At 43.9% G+C, this 14,424-nt stretch overlaps 1 protein-coding gene across 23 annotated transcripts in view; it reads left to right on the top strand.

Moving 5' to 3' along the window:
* EFCAB2 (EF-hand calcium binding domain 2) overlaps positions 1 to 14,424 on the top strand; it is a 165,601-nt gene that overhangs the window by 27,379 nt on the left and 123,798 nt on the right. For 4 of the 23 annotated variants that reach the window (XM_077998090.1, XM_077998089.1, XM_077998143.1 and 1 more), the window contains exon 2: positions 10,311 to 10,423. The exons of the other annotated variants lie outside the window; for them this stretch is intronic. The gene's annotated coding sequence lies outside the window, so the exon portion shown is untranslated. The remainder of the gene's footprint in view (positions 1 to 10,310; positions 10,424 to 14,424) is intronic. 23 annotated transcript variants of the gene reach the window in all.

The following is a 14,424-nucleotide window of genomic DNA, read 5'->3' as shown; positions in this document are numbered from 1 at the left end:
GCCCGGCCGAAGAACATAAATTTATTTCTCACGTTTCTAGAGGCTGCAAAGTCCAAGATTGAGGGTCTGCATCTGGTGAGGGCCTTCTTGCTGCATCATAACGTGGTAGAAGGCATCATATGGGGATGGGGAAGGAGGCTGAACTCATTCTTGATAAGGAACCCACTCCTGCTATAACATACCTGCTCCTGAGATAACAGCATTAATCCATTCATGAGGGCAGAGCCTTTGTGGCCTAATCACCTCTTAAGCTTCCACCTCCTAACACTTGCATGGGGCTCCAGTTTCCAACACACGAACTCTGGGGATACATATACTTTTGGTATTCCTTCATAGAAGGACATGGGAGGAACACAGGAGTCGCTGGTTCATAAAACTGAGCCTGGCAAGTATTGGACATTTATTGATTAGGACTCAGTCCTACTGTCCAGAAGTGATTCTAGGTGGCCTTTTGCTCTGTCCCCTGCGCTCTTGGTTCTACACTCTGTGATCTTTTCTTTTATGAGAAGTAGTACATGTTTATAGCTAAGCAGTTTTCTAAGCCTGATTCCTGTCAATAGAAGGTTTGGGAGTCCAAAGAACGTTTTTCCTTTTGTAATCTCATTGTCTTTTTCAGTTCAGGCTGAAGGTATTTCTGCAAATAGCTTTCTTTAAAAATTTTTCATAGGTCTCTCAAGAATCTTACTGTCCATTGAACAAAAGCCATATACACAGATTTATTTGAGATACACTGTTCTCTATCTTTGGCTCCGATTAAGATAGCTAAGAGACATTAAACTTCCTTTTTTTTTTCTTTTTTTTAAAGACAGAGTCTCGCTCTGCTACCCAGGCTGGAGTGCAGTGGCACAATCTCGGCTCACTGTAACCTCTGCCTCATGGGCTCAAGCGATTCTCCTGCCGTAGCCTCCCAAGTAGCTGGGTCTACAGGTGTACACCACCACGCCCGGCTAATTTTTGTATTTTTAGTAGAGACAGGGGTTCACCATATTGGCCAGGTTGGTCTCATACTTCTGACCTCGAGATCTGCCAGCCTCAGCCTCTCAAAGTGTTGGTATTACAGGCGTGAGCCCCTGCAACTGGGACATTAAACTTCTTAAGCCCTGTTGTTTGATTGAAAGGATCTGTAAGACAAACCCTTAAACTTTCTAGAGATTCTTTGCTAGTCTGAATGTTGCCTTGATGCACCACATTTGATAGTTCTGAAGTCTTAAGAAAGGACTCTAAAACCACATACTCTCTGGTTTTCCTGGCAGTGCCCTAAATTTGATCTTTAAGAAGCCACTTCTTATCTTAGCATTTTCTTGCCATCTGGAGATCTAGGGAATTTTCACGACTAGTAATTCTTGGCTCCTTTTTGTTTAACAGGCTTTCCTTTAGGTTATCTCTCTTCTCTTGTATTTTATTTTTTGTTTGTTTGTTTAAAAGAGACAGGTTCTCAGCCGGGTGCAGTGGCTCACGCCTGTAATCCCAGCACTTTGGGAGGCGAAGGTGGGCGGATCACAAGGTCAGGAGTTTGAGACCAACCTGGCCAACATGGCGAAACCCCCACCTCTACTAAAAATACAAAAATTAGCCGGGCGTGGTGGCGGGCGCCTGTAACCCCAGTTATTTGGGAGGCTAAGGCAGGAGAATCACTTGAATCCGTGAGGTGGAGGTTGCAGTGAGCCGAGATTGTGCCACTTCACTCCAGCCTGGGTGACAAGAGCAAGACTCCATCTCAAAAAATAAAAAAAAAAAGAGAGACAGGTTCTCACTCTGTCCCCCAGGCTGGATTGCAGTGGTGCGATCATAGCTCGCTAACCATGAACTCCTTGGGCTCAAGCGATCCTCCCGCCTCACCTTCCTGAGTAGCAAGAAGTATAGGCGGGTGCCACCATGCCTCGCTGTTTTTAAATTTTTTGTAGAGACGAGGTCTCTCTGTGTTGCCCAGGCTGGCCTTAAGTGATTGTGATCCTCCCACCTCAGTCTCCCACAGTGTTGTGATTACAGGCAGGAGTCACTGAGCCTACCCATCTCTGGTATTTTATTATGTGCAACTGGAAGAAACCAGGTAGCATCTTCAGTGCTTTTCCTGGACATTCCCTTATCTAGATTACCCAGTTTATTTTCTACTTTCCATGTTGATACAGGTGACAATATTGCAAAATTTCTGCTATTGCATAAAAAGGATCTCTCTTTGCGGTTTCCAATGTGATTTTCTTCACTTTCCTTTAAGCTCTAACCTAGAACCTACGGAAGGGCCAGTAGTACTTGGCTGCAAAGCCTCTGCCACATTTTTAGGCATGTGTTATGCCAGCCCCCGTTTTCCCGTACCAAACCTATGGATGTTATCTAGTACTATTACCTATTAGTTATCTATTTTGTGGTAACAAATTACCCCCAAAACTTAGTGGCTTAAGACAATAAACACTTTTTTTTTTTTTCCACACAGTTTCTTAGGGTCAGGAATCTAGAAGTTGTTTAATTGGGTGGTTCTGGCTCAGAGTCTCTCGTGAGGTTGCAGATGTTGGCTGGGGCTGCCGGAATCTGATGGATTGGTTGGGCGGAGAGTCTGCTTCGTGGGGTTATGCATAGGCTGTTTGAGTGCTGTTACTGTGTGGCAGCTGGCTTCCTGCAGGACTCATGATGAGAGGGGTGTGGGGGGCCAACATGAAAATCTAGTATGAAAGTGATGTGCTGTTACTTCTGCCATATTCTGTTGGTCCCATGGGTCAACCCTGGTGTATTGTAAAAGGGGACTACACGAATGTGTGAAGGCCGGGAGGCAGGAATCACTGGAAGCGATCTGGACGTTGTCTTCTACAACCCTGTCTTGAAGAATTTCGTAGCCTACTGGGCACGAGTGCCTACATGTTCCAAGCATTGTGTTAGACTGTCACATGTTGTTGATTTGGCATTTACAATCCAGAAAGGAACTGCTACCCCCAGCTGAAGTTTAGAGAGATGAAGTAACTTGTTCACGACAGATTCGAATCTAGCCTGGGAATAAACGCTTGGGAGCCTAGGCCTTAGGTAAAGGAGTGGATAAATATTCTATAGCATCATTGCCTGTGTATTTAAATATGCATTTTCTTCATTATACTTATGTTTAGCAGCAGCCGTTTAATGTCTTTTATATGTGGACACCTCTGCTCAACTGTTTTTTCTTGTATTCCCTTCTCCATGCAGTCATCCCTTGGCGTGTGGCGGGGATAGGCTCCAGGACCTCCTGTGGATACCAAAGTCCACGGATGCTGAAGTCCCTTGCATAAAACGGCAGAATATTTGCGTATAACCTATGCACATCTTCTTGTATATTTTAAATCATCTCTGGATTACTTATAATACCTAATACAATGTAAATGCTGTATAAATGGTTTTTATGCTGTATTGTTTAGGGAATAATGATAAGAAAAAAAGACTGCACGTGTTCGGCACAGACACAGTTTTTTCCCCAAGTATTTTCAATATACAGTTGAATCTATGGGTGTACAGAGGGCTGATTGTGTAGCTCTGACCTTTTTTATTTTTTTTAACCTATCCTATCTCGTTCTTCTACTGACTTTCCTTCCAGCACTTTTCATAGAGTCCTTTGGAGCGTCAGACTTACTCTAACGTAAATAAACTTCTTTACAAATACTGTTTTTATAGCCTACCCCTCTCATCTCTTTGTCTTGACTAAACCCTGGCTTTCCTGCTAGAATGCCAGTCTTCGGGGGCCATCTTGAATGAAGGCTGTTCGTTCTTCATGCCATTTTGTCTTCAAGCCAGTAAGTTGAATCAGTCTACTTCCAGTTCCAAATTATTGTTCTTTCACCCTCATATAAAAATTCTTCCTTTGAAATTCATCCCATCTTTTATTTTTTATTTTTTATTTTTGAGACGGAGTTTCACTCTTGTTGCCCAGGCTGGAGTGTAATAGTACGATCTCGGCTCACTGCAACCTCCGCCGCCCAGATTCAAGTGATTCTCCTGCCTCAGCCTCCCGAGTAGCTGGGATTACAGGCCCCCACCACCACGCCCAGCTAATTTTTTGTGTTTTTAGTAGAGACGAGGTTTCACCATGTTGGCCAGGCTGGTCTTGACTTCCAGACCTCAGGTGATCCACCTGCCTCGGCCTCCCAGAGTGCTGAGATTACAGGTGTGAGCCACTGTGCTTGGCCCTGAAATTCGTGTCATCTTAATCACTTTCTGTCCTTCTTTGTCACTGTCATTTATTAATCTGTTGGTAGCTTATCCCTTGTTTATCAAAGACTGTGGCACTCTTTGCTCAGTTTTCTGTCCGTCTCAGATTCCACTATCACTCTGAGTGGCTTCAGTAGCCAGGTGGACTCTACCATCCAACATGCTAGTTTCATCATCCTTGTTCTTTTCAACTCCAGTGACCTTCACTTCCACTTCTTTCCAACATCTGACTCTTGTGACTGTTAGACTGTAAGACACTGAAATCTTGACTCCTTCATTCTATTGACTGACCACCATCTCCTATTTCCAGTGGTGCTCTGCTCCCTTACGTATATGTTTATTTTCTTTTTCTTTTTTCTTTTGAGACCAGGTCTTGCTTTGTTGCCCAGGCTGGAGTACAGTGGCGCGATTGAAGGGGTGGCCTGCCCCTCCACGCCTGTGGGCGTTTCTCGTTAGGTGGAACGAGAGACTTGAGAAAAGAAATGAGACACAGAGACAAAGTATAGAGAAAGAAAAAGTGGGCCCAGGGGACCGGCGCTCAGCATACAGAGGACCCGCGCTGGCACCGGTCGCTGCGTTCTCTCCGTATTTATTGATCATTATTTTTACCATCTTAGAAAAAGGGAAGTGACAGGATGATAGGATCATCGTAGGGAGAAGGTCAGCAGTAAGACATATGAATAAAGATCTCTGTGACATAAGTTTAAGGAAAAGTGCTGTGCCTTGATATGCATATGTAAATATCTCCATAAACCTTTTTAGTGCATAAAGAGCAGCATTGCACTAGCAAGTCCCACCTTTCGCCCTAAGGCGGTTTTCTCCTTTCTCAGTAAATAGAACATACAATCAGTTTTACCCTGTAATGTTCCATTGCCCAGGGACGGGCAGGAGACAGATGCTTTTCTCTATCTCAACTGCCAACAACCGCCAAGAGGCCTTCTTTCCTCTTGTACTAGTCCTCCTCAGCACAGACCCTTCACGGGCGTCAGGCTGGGGGACGATCAGGTCTTTACCTTCCCACGAGGCCATATTTCAGACTATGACATGGGGAGAAACCTTGGACAATACCTAGCTTTCCTAGGCAGAGGTCCCTGCGACCTTTGGCAGTGTATGTGTCCCTGGGTACTTGAGATTAAGAGAATGGTGATGACTTTTAACCAGCAAGCTGCCTTCAGGCACTTGTTTAACAAAGCACACCCTGCACAGCCCAAAATCCTTTAAACCTTGAGTCACCACAGCACCTGTCTCTTGCAAGGACAAGGTTGGGGGTAGGGTCACAGATTAACAGCATCTCAAATACAGCACAAAATGGAGTCTCTTATGTCTACTTCTTTCTTTTTTTTTTTTTTTTTTGAGACAGAGTCTCGCTCTGTCGCCCAGGCTGGAGTGCAGTGGCGCGATCTCCACTCACTGCAAGCTCCGCCTCCCAGGTTCAAGCCATTCTCCTGCCTCAGCCTCCGGTATAGCTGGGACTACAGGCGCCCGCCACCGCGCCCAGCTAATTTTTGTATTTTTTTAGTAGAGACGGGGTTTCACTATGCTAGCCAGGATGGTCTCGATCTCCTGACCTCGTGATCCGCCCGTCTCGGCCTCCCAAAGTGCTGGGATTACAGGCTTGAGCCACCGCGCCCGGCCTACTTCTTTCTATATAGACACAGTAACAGTCTGATCTCTCTTTCTTTTCCCCACACGTGATCACAGCTCACTGCTGGGCTCAAGCAGTCATCCCACCTCAGCCTCCTGAGTAGCTGTGACTATAGGTGTGCACCACTGCATTTGGCTAATTAAAAAATTTTTTTTATTTTTAGTAGAGATGAGGTCTTGCTATGTTGCCCAGGCTGGTCTTGAACTCCTGAGCTCGAGCGATCCTTCCACCTTGGCCTCCTGAAGTGGCAGGATTCCAGGCATGAGCCACTGCACCCGGCCCCCTTACATATGTAATACCGGTGTTGGATCTTACCAAGATGTCTAGGCTGTCCCCCTTCCCCCAGCTAGCTTATCAGTCAAACAAATGGCTAATATCAAACGATTCTGGCTAACGAAGTAGAAAAGGAATTTATTAGAAGGTAGTAGGTAGCTCACAAAACCAACAGGGAAGCTGGAGAACCAGTTCGGAAAATGGGCAGGAAGCAAAGAGGCCCAGCAGCGTGTACCCCAGCTAATGCCATGGCACTTGGACAGTGGTTAATGTGCCACTGCTCCTGTATTCTTGCTGTTATTTCTCCTGCCATTCCCAGAAGTAATTTTAACACTGTCTCTACATTTTTTTTTTTTTTTTTTGAGACGGAGTCTCGCTCTGTCGCCGGGGCTGGAGCGCAGTGGCCGGATCTCAGCTCACTGCAAGCTCCGCCTCCCGGGTTTACGCCATTCTCCTGCCTCAGCCTCCTGTGTAGCTGGGACTACAGGCGCCCGCCACCTCGCCCGGCTAGTTTTTTGTATTTTTTTAGTAGAGACGGGGTTTCACCGTGTTAGCCAGGATGGTCTCGATCTCCTGACCTCGTGATCCGCCCGTCTCGGCCTCCCAAAGTGCTGGGATTACAGGCTTGAGCCACCGCGCCCGGCCTGTCTCTACATTTTTATATTACCTCCTTAGGATTCAAAATCTTGCACAAGAACATCTGATTGGCTGAGTATAGGGCACATGCCTAATCCTTTGCCACCAGGGAGCTAGGAGAGGAAAGATCTGCCTTCTTTGGCTTACTTAGTGAGAAAATAGACACTTTTCTGCCAATATTATACACAATAAGATTCCCTCGAAAGACAACAAATGTTTGGATCCTGGGTCCAAAAAAAAAAAAGAAGAAAAGGAGAGGAGGAAGGGAAGGAGAAGCATAGAAGGAGGAGAAAAAGGAAAAACGAGAAAGTGGAGGAGGAGGTGGCAATATTGACAAATGTCTATTTTAACCCACTACTAGCTTGGGAATGGGGTGAAGTCTGCCTTTAAGCCTCCTGAAAAAAAAAAAAGCCTCCTGATCCACCTTTAACTTCCAGATTCTCAGTAGATGATCTTGCTTCTTATTTCAAAAATGGGACCATTAGGCCTGGAATCCCTTAACTTGTTGCCTCTATCTTTAAACATACCTAATCAACACTCTCTTCTCCTGTCTCCCTTTAGTTGTCTTAGTAGGAGAGCTCTTCCCTTTCTTGTTCAAGGCTAGTTTTTCCATTTATATTCATGATGTCCTCCACACTTGTCTTCTCCAGGACCCTGATCATTCATTCAGCCTTCCTTCTTAGTTAAGATTATTTATTAATATTCCTTTTTTTTTAATCATTGCTGAATGCAGGAGATATAAAGATGAATTTGATATAGCTTTGAAGAATTTATTATTTAGTGGGGAAAAGACAGACACAAATAATTGCCATGTAATAATTTAATCATGATCATAATTATAGTGGTCCCTTCCTTTATCCATGGGGAATACCATACCAAGACCCCCAGTGGATGTCTGAAACTATGGACAGTACTGAACCGTATGTATACCATGGTTTTTCCTATACATACATACCCATGATAAAGTTTGTTTGTTTGTTTTTTGAGGCGGCATCTTGCTCTGTCACCCAGACTGGAGTGCAGTGGTGCAATCTTGGATATTGGCTCACTGCAACCTCCGCCTCCCGTATTCAAGCAATTCTCCTCCCTCAGCCTCCTGAGTAGCTGGGACTACAGGCCTGTGCCACCACACTCAGCTAATTTTTGTATTTTTAGTAGAGATGGGGTTTCACCATGTAGGCCAGGCTGATCTTGAACTCTTGACCTCAGGTGATGCACCTGCCTCAGCCTTCCAGGGTGTTGGGATTACAGGTGTGAGCCACCATGCCCAGCCAATAAAGTTTAATTTGTAAATTAGGCACAGCAAGAGCTGAATAGTAATAACCAGTGATAAAACAGATTAGTTATGACAATATACTGTAATAAAAGTTATGTGACTGGTCTCTCTCTCTCTCAAAATATCTTATTGTACTGTACTCACCCTTCCTGTGATGAAGAAAGGATGGAGTAGAATGACATGAGATTTCATCATACTGCTCAACTGCGTGCAACTTAAAACTTAAGAATTGTTTATTTCTGGAATTTTCCATGTAATATTTTTGGACCGCAGTTGACTGTGCTAACTGAAACTGTGGAAAGTGAAACTGTGGACAAGGGGAGACTACTGCATTTGTGTAATTTGTTTGATACATGATTTTCTATTAGAATGTGTCTTCAGTGGCCGGGCCCAGTGGCTCAAGCCTATAATCCCAGCACTTTGGGAGGTCGAGGCGGGCAGATCATGAGGTCAGGAGACCGAGACTATCCTGGCTAACACAGTGAAACCCCGTCTGTACTAAAAATACAAAAAAAGTTAGCTGGGCGTGATTGTGGGCGCCTGTAGTCCAAGCTACTCGGGAGGCTGCGGCAGGAGAATGGCGTGAACCCGGGAGGCGGAGCTTGCTGTGACTAGAGATCGCGCCACTGCACTCCAGCCTGTGCCACAGAGTGAGACTCCGTCTCAAAAAAAAAAAAAAAAAAAAAGGATGTGTCTTCAGTGTCTAGTCCTAATAGATGCTCAATAAATATTATTGAATGAATGAAGAGGGGTGAGCACAGGGTACTGTGGAATCACAGAGGACAGGTGCTTGGCCCTCCCCTAGGAGGGAAGGAAGACTGGGATTATGTCAGTGGAGGCTTGGCAGAGGAGATTGCAGCAGCCTGCGGGGGAAAAAATGAGGGGAGAGTACCAGGCAGAGAGAGGCATGAACAAAAGTTGAGAATGGTGAGGAGGTGGAGATGGTTTGAACAGTTGGGTGTTAAATAGAGTTGTTAACAGTTAACATCTATTGAGTTTACATACATACATAGTATATGTTTATGTATATTTGTTAAGTACTTTATATATATTTTCTCATTTAATACTTAGAGTATTCTTTTATTAAGGTATTATTCCCACTTTAGAAAAGAAAAATCTCTGCAATAGTTAGGGAAAATAGCTAACTTTCTCAAGGCCATTTAGCCTGTAAAGGATCGAGGAGGGATTTGTTTTGGGGTCTTTCTGGATGCAAAACCTGTTGCTCTTTATAAATGCCATGTTATACTAATATAGAGTGGTTCCCAAACTTGGCGGCTCATCAGAGTCCCCTGAGGACCTTTGTAAAAATACAGATTCCTGGCCATGCCCCAGACCTGTTGAGTCAGAGTTTCCAGGGGCAGAGCTTATAGGTCTATATTTTGGGGGTGGTTCACACGTAACAGGCCTGGTGCCGGTTCCCTCACCCTGGGAAGTTATTGCAGGTGGTGTCGAGAACAAGGCAGGAATAGCTGATAGCCAGGGAGGTTTTCCTTTGTCGTGCTCCGGATCCTTGACTTGACCCTGTAGATGATGGCGTACCACAGCTGCGGAGTGTAATCAGATACGCATGTTATGCCACCACTTTAGCAACAGTGTGAAGGATGAAGTTGAAGACACAGGTTACAGGCAATAAGAACTTACGTCTTTAGACTGCTGTCTTGACTGATTTCGTCCTTTTTGCTCACATTCTCAAGTTTTCTAAAATTTTTTTTTCTCTTAGTTCTGCCAACCTTTCAATTCTCTTTTCCCGAGCTAATTTCTTGAAAGAAATAGTTATACTCAATGTAAGGTTTCAGTCAGTTCAAGAAATATTCCTTACTGACTGACTCTTCTTTGAGGTCATCTTTCATTAATAAATATTTGTTGAATGCTATTTGAAAGCATGGTCCTTTCTCAGATTTTGCTTTGAAATGAAACCAGGGATCATTTATTTTTTCTGTTTTTTTTGAGACGGAGTCTCGGTCTGTCACCCAGGCTGGAGTGCAGTGGCCGGATCTCAGCTCACTGCAAGCTCCGCCTCCCGGGTTCACACCATTCTCCTGCCTCAGCCTCCCGAGTAGCTGGGACTACAGGCGCCCGCCGCCTTGCCCGGCTAGTTTTTTGTATTTTTTAGTAGAGACGGGGTTTCACTGGGTTAGCCAGGATGGTCTCGATCTCCTGACCTCGTGATCCGCCGGTCTCGGCCTCCCAAAGTGCTGGGATTACAGGCTTGAGCCACCGTGCCCGGCCGGATCATTTATTTTTTCATCACGTGATCGCTCATATAACCATTTGTATTGATCACCAAGTACTCTTTATGTGTCTCCTTTATGCTAGGGCCTGGGGATACGACAGTGATGAGATGAGGCCTCTGACTTTACTGATCGAACATCTAATGGAAGGTGGAAGAAGAGACCATCACACAATTACGGTGTTACGGGGAACATAGGGTACAGTGCATTCATACGTCCTCCCCATCACTGTGTCAATCCCTTAACCATCTCTCCACTGCCAGCCTTGCTTCCTTCCAGTTAAGTTATCCTCATTGATTATACATCTAGCCAGATACTCTCTACTCTATAGATCTTCATTTGATAGCTATTGTCCTTAAGATAAAATCCAAACTCCTTCAGTGTGTCTTATTAAAAAAACTTGAGCCTATCCCCACCTTGTGTTCTCTCATTCTGTTTCATTATAGGGAAGTTAAGGAGCAAGAATTAGAACTTTTCCTCATGTTTCTTTAGTTTCTTTTCTTTCTTTCCAACACGTTCTTGCTCTGTTGCCCAAGCTGAAGTACAGTGGTATGATCTTGGCTCACTGCAGCTTTGACTTCCCAGGCTCAAGCCATCCTTCTGCCTCAGCTTCCTGAGTAGTGGGGTCTACAGGTGCACAACCACGCCCAGCTAATTTTTGTATTTTTTGTAGAGATGGGGTTTTGCCATGTTGCTCAGGCCTTAGTTTCTTTTCTGAAAGTTTTTTTTTTTTTGTTAGTATTTTGAATTATTTTTAAGTAAGAAAAAAAATAAACCTTGTTAATACAAAGAGTAATCACTTAAAAAGCACGCCTAAGAATTAGTATCTCAAATTGTTGTGTAGCCATCACCACCATCTAACTTCAGAACCTTTTCATCACCCCAAACTAAAGCTCTGTGCCCACTGATCAATAACTTCACATCTCCCCCTCCTCCCGGTTCCTGGAGACTGCTGTTCTGCTTTCTGCCTCAATGAGTTTGAGCATTCTAGGTACTTCAGATAGGTGGAGTCATACAATAATTTGTCTTGTGTCTGACTTATTTCACTCAGTATAATGTCTTCAGGGTTCATCTACCCTTTAAGAATGAGTCAGAACTTCCTTTTCAAGGCTTAAGTAATATACCATTGTATATGTATGCCATATTTTGTTTATCCGTCTGTTGATGGACATTTGGGCTGTTTCCACCTTCTGTCTATTGTAAAGAATGCTACTGTGAACACTGGTGTGTAAGTATCTGTTCAAGTCCCCACTTACAATACTTTTAGTTATTGACCCAGAAGTGGAATTGCTAGATCGTATGGTAATTTGATGTGTAACTTTATGAGGAACTACTCTACTGGTGTCCAAAGAAGAGACTATTTTTTTTTTTTTTTTTTTTTTTTTGAGACGGAGTCTCGCTCTGCCGCCCGTGCTGGAGTGCAGTGGCCGGATCTCAGCTCACTGCAAGCTCCGCCTCCCGGGTTCCCGCCATTCTCCTGCCTCAGCCTCCCGAGTAGCTGGGACTACAGGCGCCGCCACCTCGCCCGGCTAGTTTTTTTTGTATTTTTTTTTAATAGAGACGGGGTTTCACCGTGTTAGCCAGGATGGTCTCGATCTCCTGACCTCGTGATCCGCCCGTCTTGGCCTCCCAAAGTGCTGGGATTACAGGCTTGAGCCACCGCGCCCGGCCAGAAGAGACTATTATTATCACCATGTGGCAAGTGGGGAGACTTGAGCATAGAGAGGTTAAGGAACTTGCCCAAGGTCTCACAGCTAGTACATGGAAAAGCCAATGGTGGCTGGCTCCAGGTCAGTGCTCTTAACCAGCAATGTATGCATACTTACTGGCCTCTTTTGTAATCTCTGTTATAATCAGTCTTATCAACAATGTCACATTATGTTTTCCTATTTGGGGAAGATTGACATCATTTGGAGGATTTTGTTGTTGTTGTTGTTTTTTGAGACAGGGTTTTGCTCTGTTGAGCAGGCTAGGGTGCAGTGGTGGAACTATTGGCTTACTGCAGCCTTTACCTCCTGGGCTCAAGTATCCTTCTACCTCAGCCTCCCGAGTGGCTGGGACTACAGGCATGTGCCACCATGCCCAGCTAAATTTAAATTTTAGAATTGTAACTTTTTTGTAGAGACAGGATCTCACTATGTTGCCCAGGCTGGTCTTGAACTCCTGGCCTCAAGCAATCCTCCCTCCTCAGCCTCCCAAAGTGCTGGGATTACAGGTGTGAGCTACCGCCTCTTTTGTTTTGTTTTTAGAGGCAGGATCTCCCTGTGTTGTCAGGCTAGACTTGAACTCCTGGGCCGAAGCTATTAGCTTCCTGAGTTGCCAGGACTATAGGTGTGTGCCATGGTGCCCAGCTTTGGATTGATTTTTTTTTTTTAACATGACAAAATTGTTATAATTCTTAATCTTAAATATTTTTTAGAATAGTTCTAGATAAATATACAGGAAACTCTAGGAATTTGTTTTCTACAAAAAAAAAATGAACAGCAAAAGTACACTGACACAGTATATCAGTAACGAATAGCCTGACTCAAAGTACTCTCATTACAAAACTTAGAATTATACCCTTTTTTTTTTTTTTTTAAAAGATGGTGTGTTACCCAGTCTCAAACTGTTGGGCTCACGTGATCTTCCCACCTCCGCCTCCTGAGTAGCAGGGACTATAGGCATGCACCACCACACTCAGCGAATTATACGTTTTAAAAGGATATTTTGTATATTGGCCATTTCTCTAACATTCCCAAAACTGCATGCTTTTGGCATCTATGCTATAAACTTAGACCAGAGTAGCCTTAGAAATACAGTAGAGGCTCCCCTTAATGTGTGTGCCAGATTAATATAAAATAGACATTTCCTTTCTAAAACACGCTGATTCTAAAGGCACACAGAATAGCTTTTGCCATTCATTAAGTATGATGTTAGTTGTGAGTTTTTCATAAGTACCTTTTATCGTAATGAGGAAGTTCCCTTCTATTCCTAGTTTTCTTTTAAACAATAATCTTAAGTATTTTTTAATTGACACATAATAATTGTACATGTTTATGGAGCACAGTGTGACATTTTGATACGTGTACATAATGTGCTATGATCAAATCACTATTCCTAGTTTTTTGAGTGTTTTTATAATGAAAAGATGTTATGTATTGTCAAATACTTTTTCTGTATCTATTGAGATGACACGTGGTTTTTTCCCCCTCTTCATTCTATTAATGTGGTGTATTATGTTGATTGGTTTTCATACGTTGCATTCTTGGGAGAAATCCCATTTGGTCATGGTGTATAATCCCCCATAAGGTGGCTGGATATGTTTTGCAAGTGTTTTGTTGAGGATTTTGCATTTATATTTATAATGGATGTTGGTTTGTAATTTTCTTCTTATGTCTCAGTTTTGTTTTGTTTTTATCATGTTAATACTGGCCTTATAGAATGAGTTGGGCAGTGTTCTCATCTCTTCAATTTTTGGGGAGATTTTGTGAAGGACTGGTAGATTGGTATTAATTTTTTTTTTTTTTCTTAGAGCCTCACTCTGTCGCCCAGGCTGGAGTGCAGTGGTGTGATCTTGGCTCACTGTAACCTCTGCCTCCTGAGTTCAAGTTATTCTCATGCCTCAGCCTCCTGAGTAGCTGGGATTACAGGCACATGCCACCACGCTTGGCTAATTTTTGGTAGAGATGGGATTTTAATGTGTTGGTCAGGCTGGCCTTGAACTCCTGGCCTCAAGTGATCGGCCTCCCAAAGTGCTGGGATTACAGGCATGAGCCCCTGGCGCCCGGCCTTACTGAACTTTTAGTAGGTTACAGGGCCTATCAGAGTTATTCTCAAGGTGTTTACGTATGGAAAGGGAGACAAATAAGTAAACTGCTAATTATCATATGGTTTGATAGACTATTATGATAGAGATAGCATGTACGCTACATGATTACATAGGAGGGTACTTAACAAAAAAACAGGAGAAGGGAAGCCTTCAGAAGGTCAGTTACTCTTAAACGTGAGTAACGAATGGGAGATAGCCGGGAAGGAGGAGAACGGTATTCCAGACAGGAGTGTCCGTCACAAAGGCAGAGGGAAAAAGCATTATCACTGGGACACTACAGAGATTTCCTGCCTAGGGCATTTGTGTGGAGAAGTGTTAAGAGATCACATTTTTGAGACAGGTAGGAGCCTAGTTCATAAAGGGCTTTGTGCGCCTGGTTGAGGAGTCT

The sequence above is a fragment of the Macaca mulatta genome, chromosome 1 (genome assembly GCF_049350105.2).
Source record: "Macaca mulatta isolate MMU2019108-1 chromosome 1, T2T-MMU8v2.0, whole genome shotgun sequence".
NCBI classification, from domain to species: Eukaryota; Metazoa; Chordata; class Mammalia; order Primates; family Cercopithecidae; genus Macaca; species Macaca mulatta.
Note: the sequence above shows the minus strand (reverse complement) of the source record. Positions and strands in the feature narration are given on the sequence as shown.